Source organism: Camellia sinensis, chromosome 7 (assembly GCF_055761805.1).
Source record: "Camellia sinensis isolate YWXY chromosome 7, ASM5576180v1, whole genome shotgun sequence".
Lineage (NCBI taxonomy): Eukaryota > Viridiplantae > Streptophyta > Magnoliopsida > Ericales > Theaceae > Camellia > Camellia sinensis.
The window spans coordinates 124,919,728-124,942,102 of NC_138967.1; the positions used below are offsets into that span (position 1 = coordinate 124,919,728).

The following is a 22,375-nucleotide window of genomic DNA, read 5'->3' on the forward strand; positions in this document are numbered from 1 at the left end:
AGCGAACAACTCCTCGCTCGAGCGAAGAACCAAAAACCTGGACAGCAACTCTTGGTTTCTAATCCCAACCAACCTGAAACAAACCTGCCCAACACATCCTATAATTCCAAAAGAGAAAATAAAGGACAACAACACCAATTATACAATGACAGAATCTACGGAACCTAAGTCCAGATACAATAATCAAATGGGAAAAGACCGGGGTCGCTATAGTGCCCTCCGTTGCTGCTTGACCAGAAGGCCCCCAAAAATAGTCTGGTCGCTAATGAAGAAAGTAGAGGAATACTGCAAAGTGGAGGATGACGCCATGCAGGTTAAAGCCGGGCACATGGCAATCAGGACGGCCCCATCTAAGATCGTTCAACTGATAAGTTCTATACCCTCGCAGGGCCCTGAACGACGGAGTCGGTCTAAACGTGACAGAAGACGAGATTCACGCCGATCAAACGAACAATGTCCGCCACGGCCTAGTGAACAACTTCAAGTGGATAGCAAGCGCACCAGGTGCGCGGAGAAGAAATATACGGAGTTGTCGGAGCTGATTAGCATGGTTATGTCTAAAATTCAACATCTTTCATTCTTCAAATGGCCATCCAAGATGGTCGGACCACCTGACACGAGAAGACGGGATTGACGGTGCGAATATCATAAAGAGCGCGGACATGATACCGACAGGTGCTATGCCTTGAAAGATCATCTTGAGGAGTTGGTATAAGACGGTCGGCTTAAGCAACACGTCCGGAAGAATAGTTCCACCAAGACAATTGCTTTACGACAAGAATCACCTCCACTCAGCGTAATCCATATGATTTACACCCTGCCAACAACTTTCGCAGTGTGTACAATTCAGTCGTATCCCGACCGCCAGAGGCAACTCACACTAGCGAAACGGCCCCATGAAGCACCGAGTATTTCTTTTGATGATGCTGATTTGGTCGGCATAACGCTCCCGCACATTGATCCCTTGGTCATCGAACTGCGCGTAAACCGATTCACTATTGAACGTGTTCTCATTGATCAGGAGAGTACTTCAAAAGTTATGTACTATAAGACTTTCATCAAACTCGGCTTCACTGACTTGTCCCCGGCTCATTACCCGTTATTCGGTTTCAACGCTAATTCAGAATACCCGTTGCGCAAAATCACATTACCAGTTCGGGCGGGCTCCCGATCAGTGGATGTTGAATTTTTGGTTGTCAAGCTTCCCTTGCCGTATAATCTCATCATGGGACGAACCTGGCTGCACATCATGCAAGCTATTCCAAGCACCTACCACCAAGTACTTCGCTTCCCTACTGAACACGGCATTGAACAAATTCGTGGTTCCCAAAAATCGACACAAGCGTGTTATCTTCTTGCCGCAAAAACACCAAGAGAGCTAGAAGTGAATTCTATTGAGGTACCGGATCGGGAGAACCTCGATAATGTTGGGCGGCTCCCAAGTGAAAAGGCAACGGAAGCCTTGGACCGAGTTGAAATTGATAGGAACCTTGACAGGTTCTTCATGGTCGGCGGTTCCCTAAATAAAGCTGACAGGCAACAGCTGATTTCCTTCTTACTCGGCAACTTGGATGTATTTGCATGGTCGCCGTATGAGATGCCGGGGGTGGATCCGTCCGTCTCTCAGCACCATTTAAATGTTGACCCCAAATGTAAGCCGATTATTCAGAAAAGTCAACAGTTAGCCGCAGAGCATACTGCTGCCGTTGTTGAAGAAGTTGACCGATTGCTTGATGCCGGAGCAATCCGGGAAGTGACCTATCCTACATGGCTGTCAAATACAATGGTGGTAAAGAAGAAAAATGGGACTTGGCGTGTTTGTGTGGATTTCACGGATTTAAATGATGCTTGCCCCCAAGGACTGCTTTCCCCTCCCCAGAATAGACCAACTTGCGGATGCCACGACACACCATCAACGTATGAGCTTCCTGGATGCCTACAGGGGCTACCATCAAATTGCCATGCATCTGGAGGATCAAGAAAAGACTGCATTTCTCACCCCAAGAGGAACCTACTGCTATAAGGTTATGCCTTTCAGGCTGAAGAATGCAGGGGCAACTTACCAAAGATTGGTCACTGCCATGTTCAAAGAGCAACTCGGCCATACTATGGAGGTGTACATTGACAATATGGTGGTCAAGTCCAAAAAAGAAAAAACTCATCTAGCCGACCTGGAAGAGACATTCGGTATTCTGCGCAAGTACAAAATGAAGCTAAAAGCTTCCAAGTGTGCACTTCGGATCGGATCTGGCAAATTCCTTGGCTATAATGTTAACCACCGCGGAATCGAAGCCAACCCGAGGCAAATCACAGCAATTCTAGGACTCGGCTCTCCTCGGTCGATCAAGGAGGTTCAAAAGCTTATGGGGATGGCTACTGTACTTAACAAGTTCATTAGTCGATCCACAGATCGCTACCGACAATTCTTTCATACCCTTCGGCAGACCAAAGATTTCGAATGGACCTCCGAGTGCGAAGCCGCTTTGAGCAGTTTGAAGACTAACCTCTGATCAATTCCACTTTGGACAACACCTTCGGCAGGTGATCCTCTCATTTTCTATCTGGCAGGTTTCGATCGGGCTGTCAATGTCGTACTACTAAAGGAAGAACTTGGGGAGTAACGGCCAGTGTATTATGTAAGCAAAGCAATGGTTGACACCGAAACACGTTACCTTCCATTGGAAAAACTCATCCTTGCTCTCGTCATGGCAGCAGGAAAACTGATGCATTACTTTCAGGGGCATACCATTGGGGTATCAACGGATTACCCCCTTCGGTCAGTACTTCGAAGTGCAGAGGCGTCAGGGCGCATTTCGAAGTGGGCTCTCGAACTAGGCCAGTACGATATTCAATTTCTGCCGAGGACCTCAATCAAGGGACAAGTGCTTGCCGACTTTGTCGCCGAATTCACTGGAAGCCTTACCGAATTTCGGTCTGATCAAACTCAACCGAAGTCGAATTGGAGGTTATAAGTCGGGGACTTATGGCGACTGTACTGTGACGGGGCATCCAACCAACGTGGTTGTGGGGCCGGCGTTGTGATCATGGCTCCCGACGGGTCAATAATTGAACGGGCAATCAAACTCGGCTTTGAAGCATCAAACAACGAGGCCAAATATGAAGCCTTGCTAACCGGCTTACGAAATGCACATCTCCTTGGTGCTCAGTGGTCGCTTGTCTTTTACGACTCAAAGTTGGTCATCAATCAATTGAAGGGAGAGTATGCAGCCAAAAACGACCGTATGGAAGCTTACATGAAAACGAAAAATTCCTAGCTGGCCAAATTTGACCATCATGAATTGAACCAAATAACCCGTGATCAGAACACACATGCAGACGCCCTGGCTTGCTTAGCCTCCACCATTAACTCGGAGATTAAATGGACAATTGAAGTGGGATTCATCCATAAGCTGAGTATTGGCCCTTCTGAGGCAATCCAGGTCAATGTCATAGAATTAGGTCCGAGTTGGATGGACCCTATCGCTGCATTCCTATCTTCCGAACAACTCCCGCCGGATAAGAAAGAAGCGCACAAGCTGCGAAACAAAGCACTGCGATACTACTTGGATCCGCAAGGAAAGCTCTACAAAAAATCCCTCTCCGGTCCATACCTAGAATGCGTCCATCCAGATAAAGTCGAGGAACTCCTGGCTGAAATACATGAAGGAAGTTGCAGTGCCCATTCTGGCAGGCGTTCTTTGGCTCATCGGGCTGTGACTCAAGGGTATTATTGGCCGAAAATGAAAGCTGAAGCCGAATGTTATGTCAAGAAATGTGAACAATACTAGAAGTTTTCCCCTTTAACCCATGTTCCTGCTAAAGAGTTAAGCTCTATAACCAGTCCTTGGTCGTTCGTCCAATGGAGATTTGACATCGTCGGACCATTGCCTCGCACCCCGAGCAACAAGCGATTATTGATTGTCGTGACGGATTATTTCACAAAATGGGTCAAAGCGGAGGCATTGACACACATTCGAGATAACGATGTGAAGCGTTTTGTATAGATAAATATCATAACACGATTCGGCATTCCAAGGGAACTTATTTCTGACAACGGTACCCAGTTTGATTGTGGTGTCTACTGAGAGCTTTGCAGTAAGTACAGAATTCGGCCCTATTTCTCCACCCCGGCTTATCCACAGAGTAATGGCCAAGCCGAAGCCTCCAACAAAGCCATTTTGGACAGCATCAAGAAGAGACTGGAGAAAGCTAAATGCAGATGGGTCAAACAATTGCCGAGTGTATTGTGGGCTCATTGCACTACTCCGATACGGTTCACTGGGGAAACGCCATTCGCTTTGTGCTTTGGAAATCAAGCAATCATCCCCTTGGAGATCAGCCTCCCAACCTTGAAATCAAAAGCTTTTGATATGGGCCGAAACGACATGATGTTGGCATTGGATCTAACTCTAATTGAAGAACGAAGAGACTGTGCCCTTGCGTCCATGGCACGATACCAGCAGCAGCTCGCTAAGTCGTATAATCAACGAGTTCAGCTACGCCACTATGTACTAGGCAAATTGGTCCTGAAGAAAGTGCTTCCAGTTGCCAGGAATCCGGCTGATGGAAAATTGGGTCCCAACTAGGATGGCCTCTATCAGATCAACTCAATCACGGGAACAGGGGCATATCGGTTCAAAGACATGTCTAGGAGAAATCTTCCACGCCCTTGGAATTCCTCGCATTTGCGTAAATTCTATCATTGAACCCAACTTGTGGGGCATGATACATGTTTTGAGTGATTCACCATGTATACATTTCGCTTTTGCAATACAAAGTTTGCTATTTACTCATTGTGAAACTCAATTCAAAAGTCTCCCGAAGAAAGACTCCGGATTCGGAGCGCCCTTCGTGCATGACACGATTGGCCAAGATTAAAAAGCCTCCGAATTCGGAGCCCCCTCCATGCAGGTCACGTTTTGGCCGAACAAGACTACGGATTTGGAGCGCCCTTCGTGCATGACACGATTGGCCAAGATTAAAAAGCCACCGAATTCGGAGCCCTATCCGTGTAGGTCACGTTTGGGCTGAATAAGACTCTGGATTCAGAGCGCCCTTCGTGCATGACACAATTGCCCAAGATTAAAAAGCCTATGAATTCGGAGCCTTATCCGTGCAGGTCACGTTTGGGCTGAATAAGACTCTGAATTTGGAGCGCCCTTCGTGCATGACACGATTGGCCAAGATTAAAAAGCCTCCAAATTCGGAGCCCCATCCGTGCAAGTCACGTTTGGGCCGAATAAGACTCCGGATTCGGAGCGCCCTTCGTGCATGACACGATTGGCCAAGATTAAAAAGCCTCCGAATTCGGAGCCCCATCCGCGCAGGTCACGTTTGGGCCGAATAAGACTCCAAATTCGGAGCGCCCTTCGTGCATGTCATGAGTGGCCAAGACAAAAAAGCCTCCAAATTCGGAGCCCCATTCGTGCAAGTCACGTTTGGGCCGAATAAGACTCCGGATTCGGAGCGCCCTTCATGCATGACACGATTGGCCAAGATTAAAAAGCCTCCGAATTCGGAGCCCCATCCATGCAGGTCACGTTTGGGCTGAAAAAAACTCCGAATTCTAAGTGCCCTTCGTGCATGACACGATTGGCCAAGATTAAAAAGCCTCTGAATTCGGAGCCCCATCCGTGCAGGTCACGTTTAGGCAGAATAAGACTCCGGATTCGGAGCACCCTTCGTGCATGACACGATTGGCCAAGATTAAAAAGCCTCCTAATTCGGAGCCCCATCCGTGCAAGTCACATTTGGGCCGAATAAGACTCCAGATTTGGAGCGCCCTTCGTGCATGACGCGATTGGCCAAGATTAAAAAGCCTCCGAATTCGGAGCCCCATCCGTGTAGGTCACGTTTAGGCCGAACAAGACTCCGGATTCGGAGCGCCCTTCGTGCATGACACGATTGGCCAAGATTAAAAAGTCTCCAAATTCATAACCCCATCCGTGCAGGTCACGTTTGGGCCGAACAAGACTCCGGATTCGGAGCGCCCTTCATGCATGACACGATTGACCAAGATTAAAAAGCCTCCGAATTCGGAGCCCATCCTTGTAGGTCACGTTTGGGTTGAATAAGACTTCGTATAGCGACCCCGGTCTTTTCCCTCTAGATTATTGTATCCGGACTTAGGTTCCGTGGATCCTGTCATTATATATTGGTTGTTGTCGTCCTTTAATCTCTTTGTATTTGAGTTATAGGATGTGTTGGGTAGGTTTGTTACAGGTCGGTTGAGTTTAGATGCCAAAACTAGTTGCCCAGATTTTGACCAGTCCGCTCGAGCGGGAGTTTGACACTCGAGCGGGGATTCTTTTGTTGCTTGTCCGCTCGAACGGGGGTTTTGGTGCTCGAGCGGGATTATCACCCATCCAGTATTTCCTGTGCAGTGTTGGACGCTCGAGCGTGGGATTGGACGCTCGAGCGGAGATGTGTGAGTGCCGCTCGAACGGGGAGTTGGACGCTCGAGCGGGGACCTGGTTCTGCAAAAGTACTGAGAGTGCGTATTCGACGCTCGAGCGGGAGTTTAGATGCTCGAGCGGGGAGTCAACTACATCAGTCCGAGATTTCACTTTTTGGATCACTTTTTGACCTACTTTTCTTTCTTAACTTTTAAAAACCGCCCCTTGAGAGTCTCTCTCTCTCTCTCTCTCTCTCTCTAAACCTGTTTTCTCTCTAAGAATTGATCTACCTAGGGTGAGTATCTAACCTTAGTCCTTTATTAAAAAGATAGAGTGAGTCAAGGGCTTCCATTTAATCTGAACGTTTGGTGGTTTGGAGCACTTTGGAATTTGGGTCTTCATCTCCGTCTTCTCCTTTTGGGGTTATTTTCTTCGAGGTAGGGATTTCCCACTCAATCTTATAAGTTTTGTTCCAAGTTTTGGTATTTTGATATGTTGGGAGTACTTTGGTAATTTTGGGAAAAACCCTAGTTGTATTAATAAATTAATTTGTTTAATTAATTTAAGGAAATTGGGGAATTGGGTTAGATTCATGAAATTGAGGAATTCACTGATTAAATGGTGTAGTTGGATAATTTAAATCACTCGCCTATTGAATTGTTGATATATTTATTTCCAGTCTAGAAATAACTGTTTTGGGCTATCGGTGGAGGATAGTCGTGTTTGTTGTAGACATTGCATGTGGATTAGGGAAAATTGAAACTAATCAATTTGTTTAAGTCATAAATTTAGACTATTGAATTAATACAGAAAATACATGTATTGATTGAGCATTGCATATGCATATTGTTTGGGAGGAGATAGGGGATGTACTCCACGGTTTAGGGGAAGATAGGGGATGGACCTCTAAACCGGATTTTGTTTGGAAGGAGATAGGGGATGGACTCCATTAGCATCACTATTATGTGTGCTTATTATATTGAAATGTTTTTACATGTTATTGATACAGCACTACAATGTGTATCAAACGGGAAGTATGAAGTGTTTTGATATGAGCCTGAGTCTCATCTGTGTTGTTGACATTGGAAGTAATGTGATATTGGAAGTAATGTGAATATGATATATAGTTCACTGTTGTAAGTTCGGCCAGGTTCTGAGCCATATTGATAATAATGGGAATTGAAACGTGTCATAGACATTAGTGTCATGAAACTGTATAATGATATAATTGATTATCTTGGTTAACCATCTATTGAATGCCATTGCTTTATTCAATGTTTATATTTGGTTTAGTATATTTCCACTGGGCTGTGGCTCACCCTATATGGGAACATCATTTCCAAGTGCAGGTGATAAGCTACCTCCAAGGACTTAGCTTGGAAGGATTTGACTTTTGGATTTTGAAGACTATCTTTAGTTAGTTGTTTTTATTTGGTAGTACATGTAAACATTCAAGCCTAGGGCTTTACTTGTATTTGAGTTAGAACTCATACTTTTGTGTCCAAGTGTTGGCTTGGAAAGATGTAAGCCCATAGGGCATTTAATTTGATATTACATGTAATGCTTTTATTTAGTAATACTCTGATGAATGAGATAATGAATTGTTTTCTTTAAATAATGCATGTCAATGATAAATATATAATGGGTTTATTTTGAGGGCGTTACACTTCGGATTCGGAGCGCCGTCCGAGCATGTCACGAGTGGCCAAGACAAAAAAGCCTCCGAATTCGGAGCCCCATCCGTGCAGGTCACGTTTGCACCGAATTCAGATGCCCGTCGTGGATTTCAGGACTGGCCAAGTTAAAATGACTTCAAATTCGAAGCCTCATCACTGAACGACACTTTTGGGTCGAGTTGTCATTATAATTCGACACGCGTGTCCTATGTAATTAACAAGCATAAACGCAGTTGATGGAAGATAGAAAAAGATTTATAATATGTTTATACATTAAATGAAATAACATGCCGACATGTCAAATAATTCGCTTTATTAGATTAATAATGCATAATTCCCTACTAATCTACGACAGAGCATTACAATATGTTTAAATTCTATTTGGCTTCCCCTTCGTCGTCGCTCTTCTCAATATCAAAAGCCTCAAAGGGAAAGTGACAACTCTGATATAATGTCGACGCCGAATCGACACCTTTTTCTCGCAGAGCCTCTGATGTGGCGAGCTTTTCCTTAGTGTTCTCTATCCTAACTTTCCAGCCATCGTGGAAGCCTTTTTCATAAGCCTTGCCCTTTACGACCTCCATTGCAAACATGCTCACCGTATCACGGTCGGCAAGTGCATAACTGATAAGCCGTTAAGTCACCCTTTCTTCCACAATCAGGTTAGCTTGTCCGGTTGGTTGTGTCTGAGCGACTTTGACCTTCCTCAGCTCACGCTCAGCCGCTTCCACGCGAGCTTCTAAATTTCGAATACATTCATCTTTCTTCTCTATTTCACGTCGCGTGGCATGAAGGCGCATGCTGATTTCATAGGCGGTGTACAGCCTTTACACCGCTCCATAAATGCCCTCTCAAAACACCTTGAAGTCAGGTCGACCAACCATCGACTACTGGACTTCTGGCGGAAAAATCTGTCGTGCAAATTCGACTGCCACGTTCGGATCGCGGATGATGGAGTCTGCCTCCGTCATCGGTTTGTTCTTGACGAAAACTGAAAAGCTCAATGGGTGTGGCAGTTCACTGGCCTGACTTCGCGAATGAGGGGAGCTCTCCCGTTGGCGCTTCTCCTTTCTCGGTGACCTACTTCGTCGACACGGAGAGTGGCACCTCTCACATACTGCAGATGCCCTACCTCCCGTACGGGGAGGTTCGCTACCTCGATTCATTACTGAGTCCAGCTCAGCCAGCGTTCTACCCTCTCCCTTACTGTTAAAGAATAGTCTAGTTGACATTCACACTCCTCCGGCCACGTCCGACGGACAGAGTTGAGTTACTTTTTGACACACAATTGGAATCTCCTACTACATTTTTAATCACTCAGGAGTGCACCGCACTCCCGAGGCGACCTCATCAATGCCCGCACTCCATAGGCTACCGACATTCAGCGTTCTAGTTCATAACGGGGCAAGGGTATATTCGTTAATCTTAATGGCTACCCTTCCAGTATCTTTGCAAACTGCAAAAATACTGAAAGTTCTCAAAGACCGCTTCAGCGAACAAAGGACCGCTCGAGCGAACTGACCAAAATCTGGGCAACAATTCTATTGAAAAAAACAACTCATAACCTGTTCCAAACGCAACAACGACATCTAAACAACCAAACTCAACAAGAAATAGAATGAATAAAGATATGAACAACCATTCAAGAATAGGAATCCTGGATCCAAAACAATAAACGGGTTGGGTCTAAACCAAAATCATTATAACCTTCCACCCTTAAGGAATTTCGTCCCTGAAATTTAAACAACACCACAACACGCACATACACAATCACAACCACAACAATGCTTCCCAAAAGCCATAACACCACAAACTACTCAACCATGACCACCTCATTCTCAATAGTAATGCGATAAAGTAAAATGAAATTCAAGCTATAACCACGCAAGGAAACTCATTAAAATCACTTACGACGTTAACACGTAACAAGGTACAAATAACACTTCAAGCGAGGAAATTCAAACACACATCACACTCAGTTATTTCAAACCCAAAAGCACCTCCACTCATAAAACCACCCTAAATACTCTATTCACTCAAAATCTTCATCTTTCCCTTCACATGACGACGTAGACATTTCCAAAGCAAAACCTCTCAAAAGGCAAAATTTTAACCCACAATAACCCAACTACGCCGAGGAACGCAAACCACAAACAAAAGAGAATAAAACCATTCCTAGTACCCATCATGAATTCTAAGTTACAACTTTTACTATATAAACACAGCTTGCCACAATAGGCACACCAAAATTCTGGAATTGAAAGCAACCAAGACCCATCATAAACTTTTGTTCCTGTTTGTCTTGTTTGCCACAAAAACAACACCACAGTTATGCCAAGAGCCAAACCACAACATCTACAAGACAACTCCCGAAACCAACCTCGGGCTACCCGCCCACACAAATTCAAAATCTCCTTTTTACCTAGGTGCATTACACAAACCCACTACCAGTTTAAAACAACTAAATTTCCAACAAGAAAAGTTTTAGTTCCCAATTTCCTTTCCAAAAGACTTCAATTGATAACGCTCCCAACCATCACTCGACCAATGACACAATCATTTCAAAAACAAAATGGTAATCTTGTTACGACATAGAAATAGAACACGTCAAACATGACAACAAGAAGTTAAACAACAATAGAAAATCACCCAAAAATTACATTCCATTACCACAACGATGGCATCCATCAACCACCCGTAACTACACCCTTTCCAGCAAAACAAGCTGCCACAATCGTCTCCACCTAAGGACTAACAACACTGATCAAAACGCATACCCGGATAACACTCTGAACAAATGATCTTAAGATATACACAAGATTAAAAACACCTGAGGATTAATTCGCCCCGCTTCACGAGAATACCAAGAAAGGACTACACTCACTATGCACTGTGCCAAATTTCTACCCTAGGTATCAGTCACTACCTTGACTTTCCTCAATAACAACACACTTGAACTCCTTATCATCCACTACCTCAACTCACCGCCTTCCCTCAAATCCAACACCTCTTAGAATTTCACCTCATGAACCTAAAATTCACACTTCTCAAACTTAACTAATCATGAAGGGGTCTAAACAACTCACATACTAACAAGCCATCCACACGTTCTTATAAAGAAAGGACAACTTAACCAAGCCAAAAAAAGGAGTTTGCACTCAATCTCGAACGTACAAAGGATCCTGTCAACCTAGGACAAAAGGTCACTTTAACACGTACTCGGCTCTTATAATTACTTTTAATACTTCCCTTAATTCTCCTAGTGTCTCACTACCACCCAACTCAAAATATACCTATGATATGAACTGCTCTACTACGAACTATCATACCTCTTGATTCTAATCAAACAAGGAGTCAACATCCTAGGATCACAACCCTCACTACACAGATACAAAGTACTCCTATTCCACAGACAAAGCTTGCAAAAAGGACTCTACATTTAGTACAAGAAACACACAACCAACCACATCAACACACTCTCGCATACTGCCAATATATGATAACTACCACAAAACGAAACTAACTGCCCTTAATAGACTAGGAAGAAATTTCCAAAAATGAAACTCAAGGCACCTTCACGTCAATCACTCTTAACTACTCCAAACACCAATACTACCAACTCCTAATGACCTAATAAGGAATTCTTAAGATGTACTAAGGACACTGATTCATCTAACTCACTTCTTGGTATGATAACAACAACACCTTACCCTACACCGACCCATTAGACTCAAACACTTAGTCTATGCAACCACTCTCCTCTCTTAGCACCAAAACAACAATATTACAACACCAAACACTCCTATATGTGGTTCTACAACCTCTCCCGCACCCTCTTAAGTTCGAAGTGGACTTCTCGAGGCCAAAACAAACAACTCCCCTTCGCAGAATAATATACACCCTCCAACGCAAATCACATACAACCACACCACACCACACTGAAGACCGATAAGGTCCATGATAGGCTCACTACCCACACCAATCCACATGCATCCGACAATAACACTGCTCCTATCACTACAAGACACAACCGTCCTACTCTCCCAAGAAGCCTCCACTGCAATAAATTAAAACTTATACTTTTATCCTAAGCCAATAGCCAACATCAACTAAACTGAACATACTCACTGGTATAACTCCACCCTCACAATGTCCCAACTAGTCACAATGACCCTCAAAATACCCGTCTTCCATAACCAACTCTAACGTCCACCTATTCTAAATCAATTTCAACCAAACACAAATTATTTAACATAGCAAACAATCTCTAGTCAAAATAAGGCTCTCTGGCCATCACATTCCCAAGTCAAAATGCAATAGTTCATACCCATCAATATGATGATTTCCAAATTCCACAACTCATCACATTAAGGAAAACTCAAAATCACTGCCTAACTGATAAAAATAAACAACCCACCATACATACGTATATAAACAAAAGTCATAATATTACAACATTCCACACTTTACAGGTTACAAAACAAAACGATCACATAATACTTACAACCATTTGCCCTCCTGTCACAAAACAAGGTATAACCAAAACTAACTACCCAAAACAGCCATCCCTCCGCCAACACCACTATCACCTTTCTAACCAGACTGTCGAGACTGGTCATTCTCAACCCTCGAAACACTTCCAGAATTTTGACGCCAAGAACAAGAGCAACAGACGTGACCCAGCTGGCCACACTTGAAACAAACAGGAATCTTCACACTCTGAGGATAAAAGTTCGACCATCCAAAGGCTCTTGAAAACTGCCTTACTCGATTTTGGTATAGGCATCACCCCTGCCTGGACAGATAAGGTTGAACCCGACTAGATTGCGAAACACCCAAAGAAGTCCATGATTGCGTACAAAAATGCCTAGTATGACCTGATTGATTACACGCATAGAAAATAGGTGGTCCCCGAATACGTGACTGGCTCGAAGTCTGAACTGTTAAGGATCCCAATGACTGCTCCTCTTGTGAGCACTCGATCACCCCAAGTCCTAGTTGGCTAGATGATCTCGTTAGTGTAACTATTGGTTAGGGCAACAACTTTGCCCTTCTCCTTTGGTTCTTATTAGGTCTACCACGACTCCAAATTGCAGGAGTTGCTGATATGGCCTCCTCCCCACCCTGCCCCATGACCAGGACTGAGGCCTTCAAGTGGGCCGCCGTTTCCACAAGCACACAATAATTCCTATGCCAAGACCCGACAATCATTCCCCAAACGTCATCACATAACTTACTCTCAAACTCTGCACAATAAAGCTCCTTAGTTTCTACCAACTCCGGAGCAAACCTCGACAGTTTGGTAAACCATGCCTCAAATTGTGCCAAAGGTGTAATACCTTGGCGCAACTCCAAAAATTGCTTCCTCAATTCTTCCTGTGTGGAAGGAGGAAAGTCGTCACTTCCTTGCCTAGACATCCTAATCAAAACAAACATAACAAATTTAGCACACTTCTAATGGTTCCCCCCAACAAAATCTCATACACTCTAGCATTAAAAACACAATGCATTCCACATAAGTTCTTTGCCACAAACCGGTTTTGGTAAGAACCACTTCCTACATACCCTAAGTATTCTAACCCGGTACGCTCTAATACCAAGTTGTAATGTCCCAAAATAAATAGACATTCCACTCCATTATAATATTGCTAACATGCAGAACATAACAACAACATGATTATACAACATCGCTTCCAATACATGCCTCAATACATTCTTTTAGTTCTACAACATGAATTGCACCCATAATGAATAAAACTAAATTATTAGAAGTTAATGCCTTAAAGGCTACACATTTCTAGGGCGTTGCCCTATTACAGCAAATGAGTTGCAACTCAATACAAAGAAGCCCGTGGCTTAAATTACAACAATAACCAAGAAAGCAATGAATATGTAAAAAATTCAATGTATAAAAAGAAATAGAGAATTGTATTATTGATTGATATATGTTGTTGTGTATATTAAAAATGGTGAGTGGCTCATTATATAGGAGAGGGTGAGTGTAGTAGGTGAGGAGTAGGTGGTGGTAGGTGATGGTAATTTGGTGGTAGGTGATGGTAAATGTTAACAGCCCCCCGCAAACTCAAGGAGGATAGAAACTAACCAACTTGAGTTTGGAGAGAGTAACAAAACAAGAAAAATATATAAAAATAAAAAAGGATAGGAGACACTGTATGGTCGTGTCAGACCATTGGTGAAGACACTGGATGGTGGTGTCATAACGTTGTAGAGGACACTATATGGTGGTGTCATAACGTTGTAGAGGACACTGGATGGCGGTGTCAGACCGATGTAGAAGACAGTTTATGGGGTCATGTCGGACCGTTGTAGAAGACAGTTTATGGGGTCATGTCGGACCGTTGTAGCAGACAATGTTGTGACAGTTGTTGTGACAGTTTACGGAGTCTTGCTGGACCCTTGTAGAAACTAACCGGAATCAATGTCGGGACAGTTTACAAAGTCTTGTCGGACCCATGAAGGAGCTAACCGGAATCAATGTCGGGACAGTTTACAGAGTCTTGTCGGACCCTTGTAGAAATTAACCGGAAACAATGTCGGGACAGTTTACAGAGTCTTGTCGGACCCTTGTAGAAACTAACCGGAATCTATGTCGGGACGGTTTACAGAGTCTTGTCGGACCCTTGTAGAAACTAACCGGAATCTATGTCGGGACAGTTTACAGAGTCTTGTCGGACCCTCAAAAAAGTCGCACCCTCAAAAGATGTGCCCAATCTTTCAAAAGGCGTGCCATCAAAAGGCGTGCCCAATCCATAAAAAGGCGTGGCAGATATGATGGCGAGGCACGTGAGTGCCTTGGCTGGCGCGCCCGTTTGTCGTCAAGTGGCGCGCGATACGCGTGGCTGCCTTGGCTATTTAACCAAGGTTGATGCTGAGGCTGAGGCAGACAAAAAACTTCTGAAAATCCTTTGAAAAAACTCTTCCTTTGCTGAGAGAGAAACTCTGTAATACTCTGTAACCAACCCGTCTCTGAAACACTCAGCAACATGGCCTCTTCTTCCCGTCCAGCTACCCAGAACATGGCCTCCTCTTCCCGTGGTCTGCTCACGCTCTTTCCAGAACTGAACGAGTCCACAAGAGAAATAACTGGTGCGGTGGCCAGTGAACCTTAACCAAACACCTCTGGTGTTGCTCCGTTGAACTTTCCGATGCGGTCGGTGGAGCAAAAAATGGCGGTGCAAACTGATATTGAGGCCAATCAGTATACTCTGAAGTCATGTGTGGAAACCATGACTGCGGTCACAAACTTGTCGCACCGGCTGCAGAGCAGGACAAATGAGGTGCAACAGTTAAACTCCCAGCTGGCTCTGCTCCAACGCATGTATAAGGATGCGCGAGCAGAGATAAGTGTGCTAAAGACAGAAAACAAGGAGCTGAAGCGGAAGGCCACCGTGATGTTCCGATTTGGAGGTCCACCATATGCTGTAGTGGAGGAGCAGGGAGGAGGAAACTTGCTTGGTGGTCTAGGAAGCACGGAGGCAACACCGTCAAGGGCCGTCCAGGACGGAGGCAAAAAGAAGAGACCGGCGGAATAGGCGAAGAAGTGAGGTCGGTGGGTGGCCGGCTACAGAAAAGAAAACAAAGCTTTTGGTGTTTTTTTTTTTTTTTTTTTTGTGTGTAAAATTGTGATCGGGGTTGATCCCTGAGATGAATAAAATATGGTGTTGTGTGCAAAGCTATATGGTATGAATGGAATGGGAAAAAGATTAAAAATAATGTGAAAGAAAAATAAGGAAAGAAATAATAAAAATATATTTGAAATCAAAAATGAAAGATGGGGGAAATAAGGAAAGTGGTTTGGAGAAAATAAATAAAAATAATGGAGGTTGAAATCAAACGGAGGAGAGATGATGAATTTTTTTTTTTTTTTTTTTATAATATAATAAAAAGAGATATATATATATATATATATATAAAATAAAGAAAATTGGGTAGTGGAGACATGATGATCAAAATAGGATAAGGGGGTTAAAATAAAATAAAATAAAATGATGATGGGTGTGCAAACTTTCGTTTGCTTTGCAAAAAAGATGGATTAAAATAAATAGAAAAAAGAAAAAGAAAAGAAAGTAGAGTGGGGAACAGGAGTGCATTGATTATTTGATATAATAATAATAGTAATAAAAAAAAATAAAAAGTTAGACCACTTGAGGTTCACTTTACCGAGGATAAGATTACAAATGGATGTTGTGACCTTGCTCCACTGGAAAACATCACCATCATCAAACTCCAAGGTTAGAGTTCCAACAGGGTCAAGCTGAATTGATGTCCCCCAAAATTTGGTTCTTCATTGTTCTCTGGAGGCTCCACAAACTTGAATACAGTTGCTATGATAGTCTCACCAGGAGCAAGAATAGCCCCTGGAGGATGCATGAAACAGCTTCTTCTTTGATGTCCCCTGGGAAGAAGAGATCTTTCCGCAGACGAGACCGAGCTCGAGCTTGAGCTTGAAGTGTTGCTGTGTGGATTCGATCCTTCGACCTGTGAACTCTGATGATGAGCAATGTGAGACGAAGACGAAGACGACGTCATAGAATGCGAATTCACCGATTGCCGAACAAGGCAAGGCTGATTATTAGGGATTGGAAGTGAATCTGATTATTACAGATTACTGTATGCCTGGAATGACAGGCTATGATTTGCTCAAGAAAATTAAGGAATCTTCATCTCTGAGAAATATAACAGTAGTGATTATGTCATCTGAGAATTTTCCTCATATGATGAAAACCAAACATTTGAATCAGCAACAACAAGAAGATCATGATCAAGAAGAATAGTTGGTGGCAGCGGAGTGAAGGTATGTGTAGAGGTCCGGTGGGCGGCCAAGGCGATTCTGCCGCCCGCCGGTGAAGCAGAATTATTAGCTTCTTAACTTGGCTCTGCTACCATGTAAAAAATTCAATGTATAAAAAGAAATAGAGAATTGTATTATTGATTGATATATGTTGTTGTGTATATTACAAATGGTGAGTGGCTCATTATATAGGAGAGGGTGAGTGTAGTAGGTGAGGAGTAGGTGAGGAGTAGGTGGTGGTAGGTGATGGTAATTTGGTGGTAGGTGATGGTAAATGTTAACAGAATACGAGCCTCAAGTTCCAAGGCCCTCCCAAGGCATCACCTTGGCAGAGGCACACCAGTTCACCTAAAAGTGGTTTCCCTCGTAGGGTGAGCATGAAGTCCAATGGAAATAAACTTAATGACATAAAAGAAGCATAACAATGTCATAAGATGTATGCATATGAAATGTCATGATAAAACATGCAATTTTCCCTCTTTGAAACAATGTAATGCAAGATTTCCAAAACATCTTTCCAAATCAACAATATTCTTTCCAAACAATCAAGTGGTAAATATAATGAATAAATCTCCAGAGCCAATGTTCATAATAGTAACTATACAAGTCACTATGCCATTTTTATCGGTATTAACCGGAAGGCTCGACACCTACCACACGGATTTTAGGTCTTACACAAAAGACACACAAGCCAACTTAATTCTACTTTAACACCCCCTCATAGCTTCACCATTTTATTTCCCCTTTCAATGATACAATACATGTATCTCAAAACAATAATACATTTTTCGAAACATTGAAATCTTCAATTGGAAATTCATGATATGTACAATGCAATGTATGATTTGTAAATATTTCCATTCCCTAATCCACATGCAATTTCTACAACTATCAATACAACCCACCACCAGTTGCCAAAACAATTATCTCTAATTAAAAGATAACAACAATAATAATATTCCAAAATCATAACCAAATCGGAATCCCAATAATTTATACAAAAATCTCATGATTCCAAAAACATCATTCACACTCCTCACGTGTCTTGTGAATCTCCACCGAAAATATAAAATTTTCTCAAAACCATTCATATCGTTTCCAATAAAACCACCATTTCAAAGAAGTAAATAATACTCGGTATTTTCTTATAATTTCAAAACATTTCTCAACCAAACCTCATTTCAACCAAAATCCCATAATGATTCTAATTCCATTCATTTTCATAAAAGCATCAAAAACCCTAGTTTTTTTTTTTATTAACCTTTGAAAACCCATTAAAACCAAACGTTTTCTTCAAAAATACATAACACAACAACCACTAGGTTATCAATCCCAAACCACAACTAAAAATAAGTGTTTTTTTCTCAAATTTGTGCATTAATAAATATATATATATATATATATATCCAAATCCTTTTTTTTTTTTTTTTTGAAAACTCATAACTAACAAAAATAACATATAATGAAGCTAAACAACATGCAAACCGTTAAGAAAATCCCTACCTCAACTCCAGAAGAGGAGAAAGCCCAAACACCCAAAACTCAATGTTGACAAAAACACGAACTTTTCAGATTAAAATGAAGCCCTAGGTGAGCTCTACCTTTTTCTCCAAAGGACAATGGTGAAGAGATCAAAGGGTGAGGGTGTATTTGAGGTTTAAAGGTGAGTTTTAAAGAGAGAGAGAGAGAGAGAGAGAGAGAGAGAGAGAGTAGATCTAGGTTTTCGAAATGTTTAGAGAGAGAAAGAGATGAAAAAGTGATCCAAAAAGTGACTTTTACAGACTGATCTACGCGCAGATAGCTCGAGCAACCAAAACATCGCTCGAGCGACCAGACACAAAAAGTGAGACTGTTCGGGCGAGCAAGTTACCGCTTGAGCGAACAATGACACCCTCTCAAAAGTTTTGCAGACAGAGGCTAACCGCTCAAGCATAAGAAGTGAAAATCCTAAGTGATTCGTGATTAGATCAAGATTAAAATATTTCAATTCCCAATTATTCAAAACACACAATCTAAATCATCAAGCACTTATGAAAGTGATTTAGACTGTTGTTTTTAGAATAAACAATAAATCGACACAAACAATTTTTACATGGAAAAACCACAATTGAAGAACCTTCAATTGTAATCAAAAACCACGGGCGAAACGCCACTAATCAATTCACTACTGAAGAAAGAAAGATTACAAAGATAACACACAAATTACCCAACTCAGTCAATTTGTCTTCAAACCTTCTGTAACTCTTTCACCAAGCCTTCGTCTCGGAACTGATTAATCTGAAGTTTGAATCCACAACTTCACTTGTCGAATCAACGACTACGTACAGAATCAAACTCCTTTGAAACTCCACGTTTGAATCTTCGGAATCCACCGAAGAATAACACTCTTGTATGTATTCAATCAATCTCCTTGATATGTGCTTGTCAATTCATGAGTTTAACACTCACTCAATTTAACAAGGAAAACTCACAAAAATACTCCAGAAGAAAACCTTAGAAAACCTCAAAGTAGATCTAAAAAACCTAATCCTAGTTTTGGAGTAAAACAAATACTTATAGAAATCCTGGACTGTGAAGCTCGCTCGAGCGAAGTTTCTCTCGCTCGAGCGAGAACCTTATCTCGCGTGAATTCTATAAGTGGCTTCGCACAAGCCACGCAACCTACGCTCGAGCGTACAATCAACTCTTTCAGGTTTTTATGCAGACGCACTTCTTTGCTCGAGCCACGCAAGCTTCGCTCGAGCGCACATTCATCCCTTTCAAGTTTTTGCCAAACGCAGTCTTCGCTCGAGCGAGGACTCTTTTGCTCGAGCGAGCAAGACAAAACAGCACAGAAATTTAAAACTCAATCACATAAGTTTGTTCGCGGGATTGACAAGACTCAGGCACCTAACAAGAAGGATCGCTCGAGCCAAGACCACTCGAGTGTAACAAACACCGCTCGAGCAACGAACACTACCCTCCCAGTATCTTTGCAGACTGATACGGGAAGTTCTCAAAGACAGCTCAAGCGAACAAAGCACCGCTCGAGATAACTGACCAAAATCTGGCCAACAGTTCTATTGAAAGAAAACAACTTCCAACCAACGCCAAATGCAATTGTTAGGTTTTATTTCTTGGCAATCCCGTTTGACAAAACTCCTTTCAGTTGTATTTATTTTCGCACTTTTATTTCAGTGAGACTATGAGTGTTTAGATGCGAATCCAACCTAAATTGTGCCTTTCAGAGAAGTTTGTGATACTAATGCTTTCAAGATTGCCACTTCGCTGATTATGACGGGATCGAGCTGCCAAGTTGTCTGTCCGCTCGAGCGGACATGACCCCGCTCGAGCGGAGAATGCTGGGTTTCAGAAGTTTGTCAGGTCTGTAAAAATACTGGAAGGTGTGATTTCGCGCTCGAGCGGGTTCTCTAGCGCTCGAGCGGACCTCTGTTATATCACGCGCGCATATTTTGCTGAAGACGCTCGAGCGGGCTGTTGGGCGCTCAACCGAAGATCGCAGAACAGATTCTATAAATTCGCGTGTTGGGTCATATTTTAGGATGACGACTCCAGATCTACTTTTTGGGTTCTAGGGTTTATATTTGGGGATACTTTGTGAGTTTTCTTTGATGTTTTAATTGAGTATTCAACTCATGTTTTAAAGAGTATACATCAAAGGTTTGGTTTGTTCTACAAGTTCTACAAAAGAGAGAGAGTTGTTCTTCGGTGGATTCTGAAGAATTCGAGCCTGAAGCTTTGGTGGATTCCGGAGTGGCTCATCGCAAAGACAATTCCGAGGTGAAGACGGGTTGGAAGAGGCACATAGAGGTTGGTTCAATTAGGAGTGGATTCGCTAGGTAATTGAGAGTATACTTGTGTAATTCCTTTAAATCTTCTTAGTGGATTGTTTTGTGGCTGTTGCCCGTGGTTTTTTTATCACAGTTGGAGGTGTCCAATTGTGGTTTTTTCCACGTTAAAATCGTTGTGTCTCTTTGTCTTGATTGTTTGATTGTTTGATTGGGATTGTTATATTCTGCTTAAAATTGAAACATAATCACAAATCAACATCTAGGGGATTTCTAGATTTTTCAGCAATAACAACATCCAAACAACCAAACTCAAGAAGAAATAGAATGAATGAAGATATGAACAACTATTCAAGAATAAGAATCCCAGATCCAAACTATAAACGGGTCAGGTCTAAACTAGAATCGTTATAGTTAATTTCTTATTTAGTTTATCTTCATTTTCTAGGCATATCTATTTAATATTCATTTTCTGGGCATGTCTATTTAAGTTAAGATGGTAAAACAAATCAAATTATTTGAACTCGAAATATGATATCCAATATTTAAATATTTTTTTACATATCCAATATTTAAATATTTTTTTAAGGAACCCCAAACCAAGATTAGGCAAATCACAATTTTGGACATAATTTTAGCCAAATAAAATCATATTAAGATTCATATTCAAAATAAAAATATAATGTTAAATTTGGAATTCATACATATTTTTGTTTAGGTAATAATGTAATTTCCATCCTAGGCCCCTAGCATGTCCATCTTCAAATTACTTTACTTTTATTTGGATTTGGATAGAAAGAGAATATTCAAATAAGTTTCAAATTTAAAATTGTAATTGAAAAGGAATTTTAATTTTTTTTTTTCGGTGCACACTTTCTCATGGACAGGGTTAATAAAATAAATTAGGAAAATCAAACCTGGTTGAACAAGGGTTGTGCTTCAAATCTTGTAGGCCAGTTGTAGAAACTTTTAAGGCTAACCAACTCGGAAAGTCTAAGAGTTGTTAGTTGAGAGAACACGATGATATCATTACTGGTGGTTCCTTTTTCTTTTTCTTTCTCTGCGACTATTCCTTCCATCTTTGGACACTTTTCTACATTGAATCTTTTCAGATTTTGCAATCGTGGGAGCATATTGAACCAAACCACATGAACCAATTTCTCACAATTAGAAACCTCCAAATCTTCAAGTCGGCAGGACTTTGATTCGTTTTCTGAGGCTATGAATAATCGTTTCTCCCATATCTCTATTATGTTAGGCAATTTCAAAATTACCAAATTCTCCAAGACGGGAAAAGCAACCTGTAAAGTAATTTACAACACTTGTAGTTAGTGACTGTTACAAAATTGTGGATAAGCAACAATTGATAATTGTAACAGTTTCCAAATGCGTGCTCTGATCATGCATGAGTGGAAATGAAAAGCAATAGACAAGCAAATTTACAATTGCATATCTCCATATTCTTTTCAAATATTTATTAAATTGCTTAATTATTAACTATGCACCTTTTTGTTATGACCTCTTCACATTGTTTTCCATCATTCATCATTATTTTTCTATTTGCCTTAAATAATTTGTGTTCCTTAATCTTATTTGTTATTTTTTTGATAAGGCAAATTATACTGTAGGTCTGAGTATTAGACCTACGAAAAGGAAGAAAATTTTATTTTAAAAATTCACCACGGTGCCTTGTTAATTTTTTAT

General features: G+C 41.8%; 1 protein-coding gene across 2 annotated transcripts in view; it reads right to left on the bottom strand.

The window, feature by feature from the left end:
- Positions 1-22,375, bottom strand: part of LOC114306451 (disease resistance protein At4g27190) — a 173,605-nt gene that overhangs the window by 21,014 nt on the left and 130,216 nt on the right. The window lies entirely within an intron of this gene.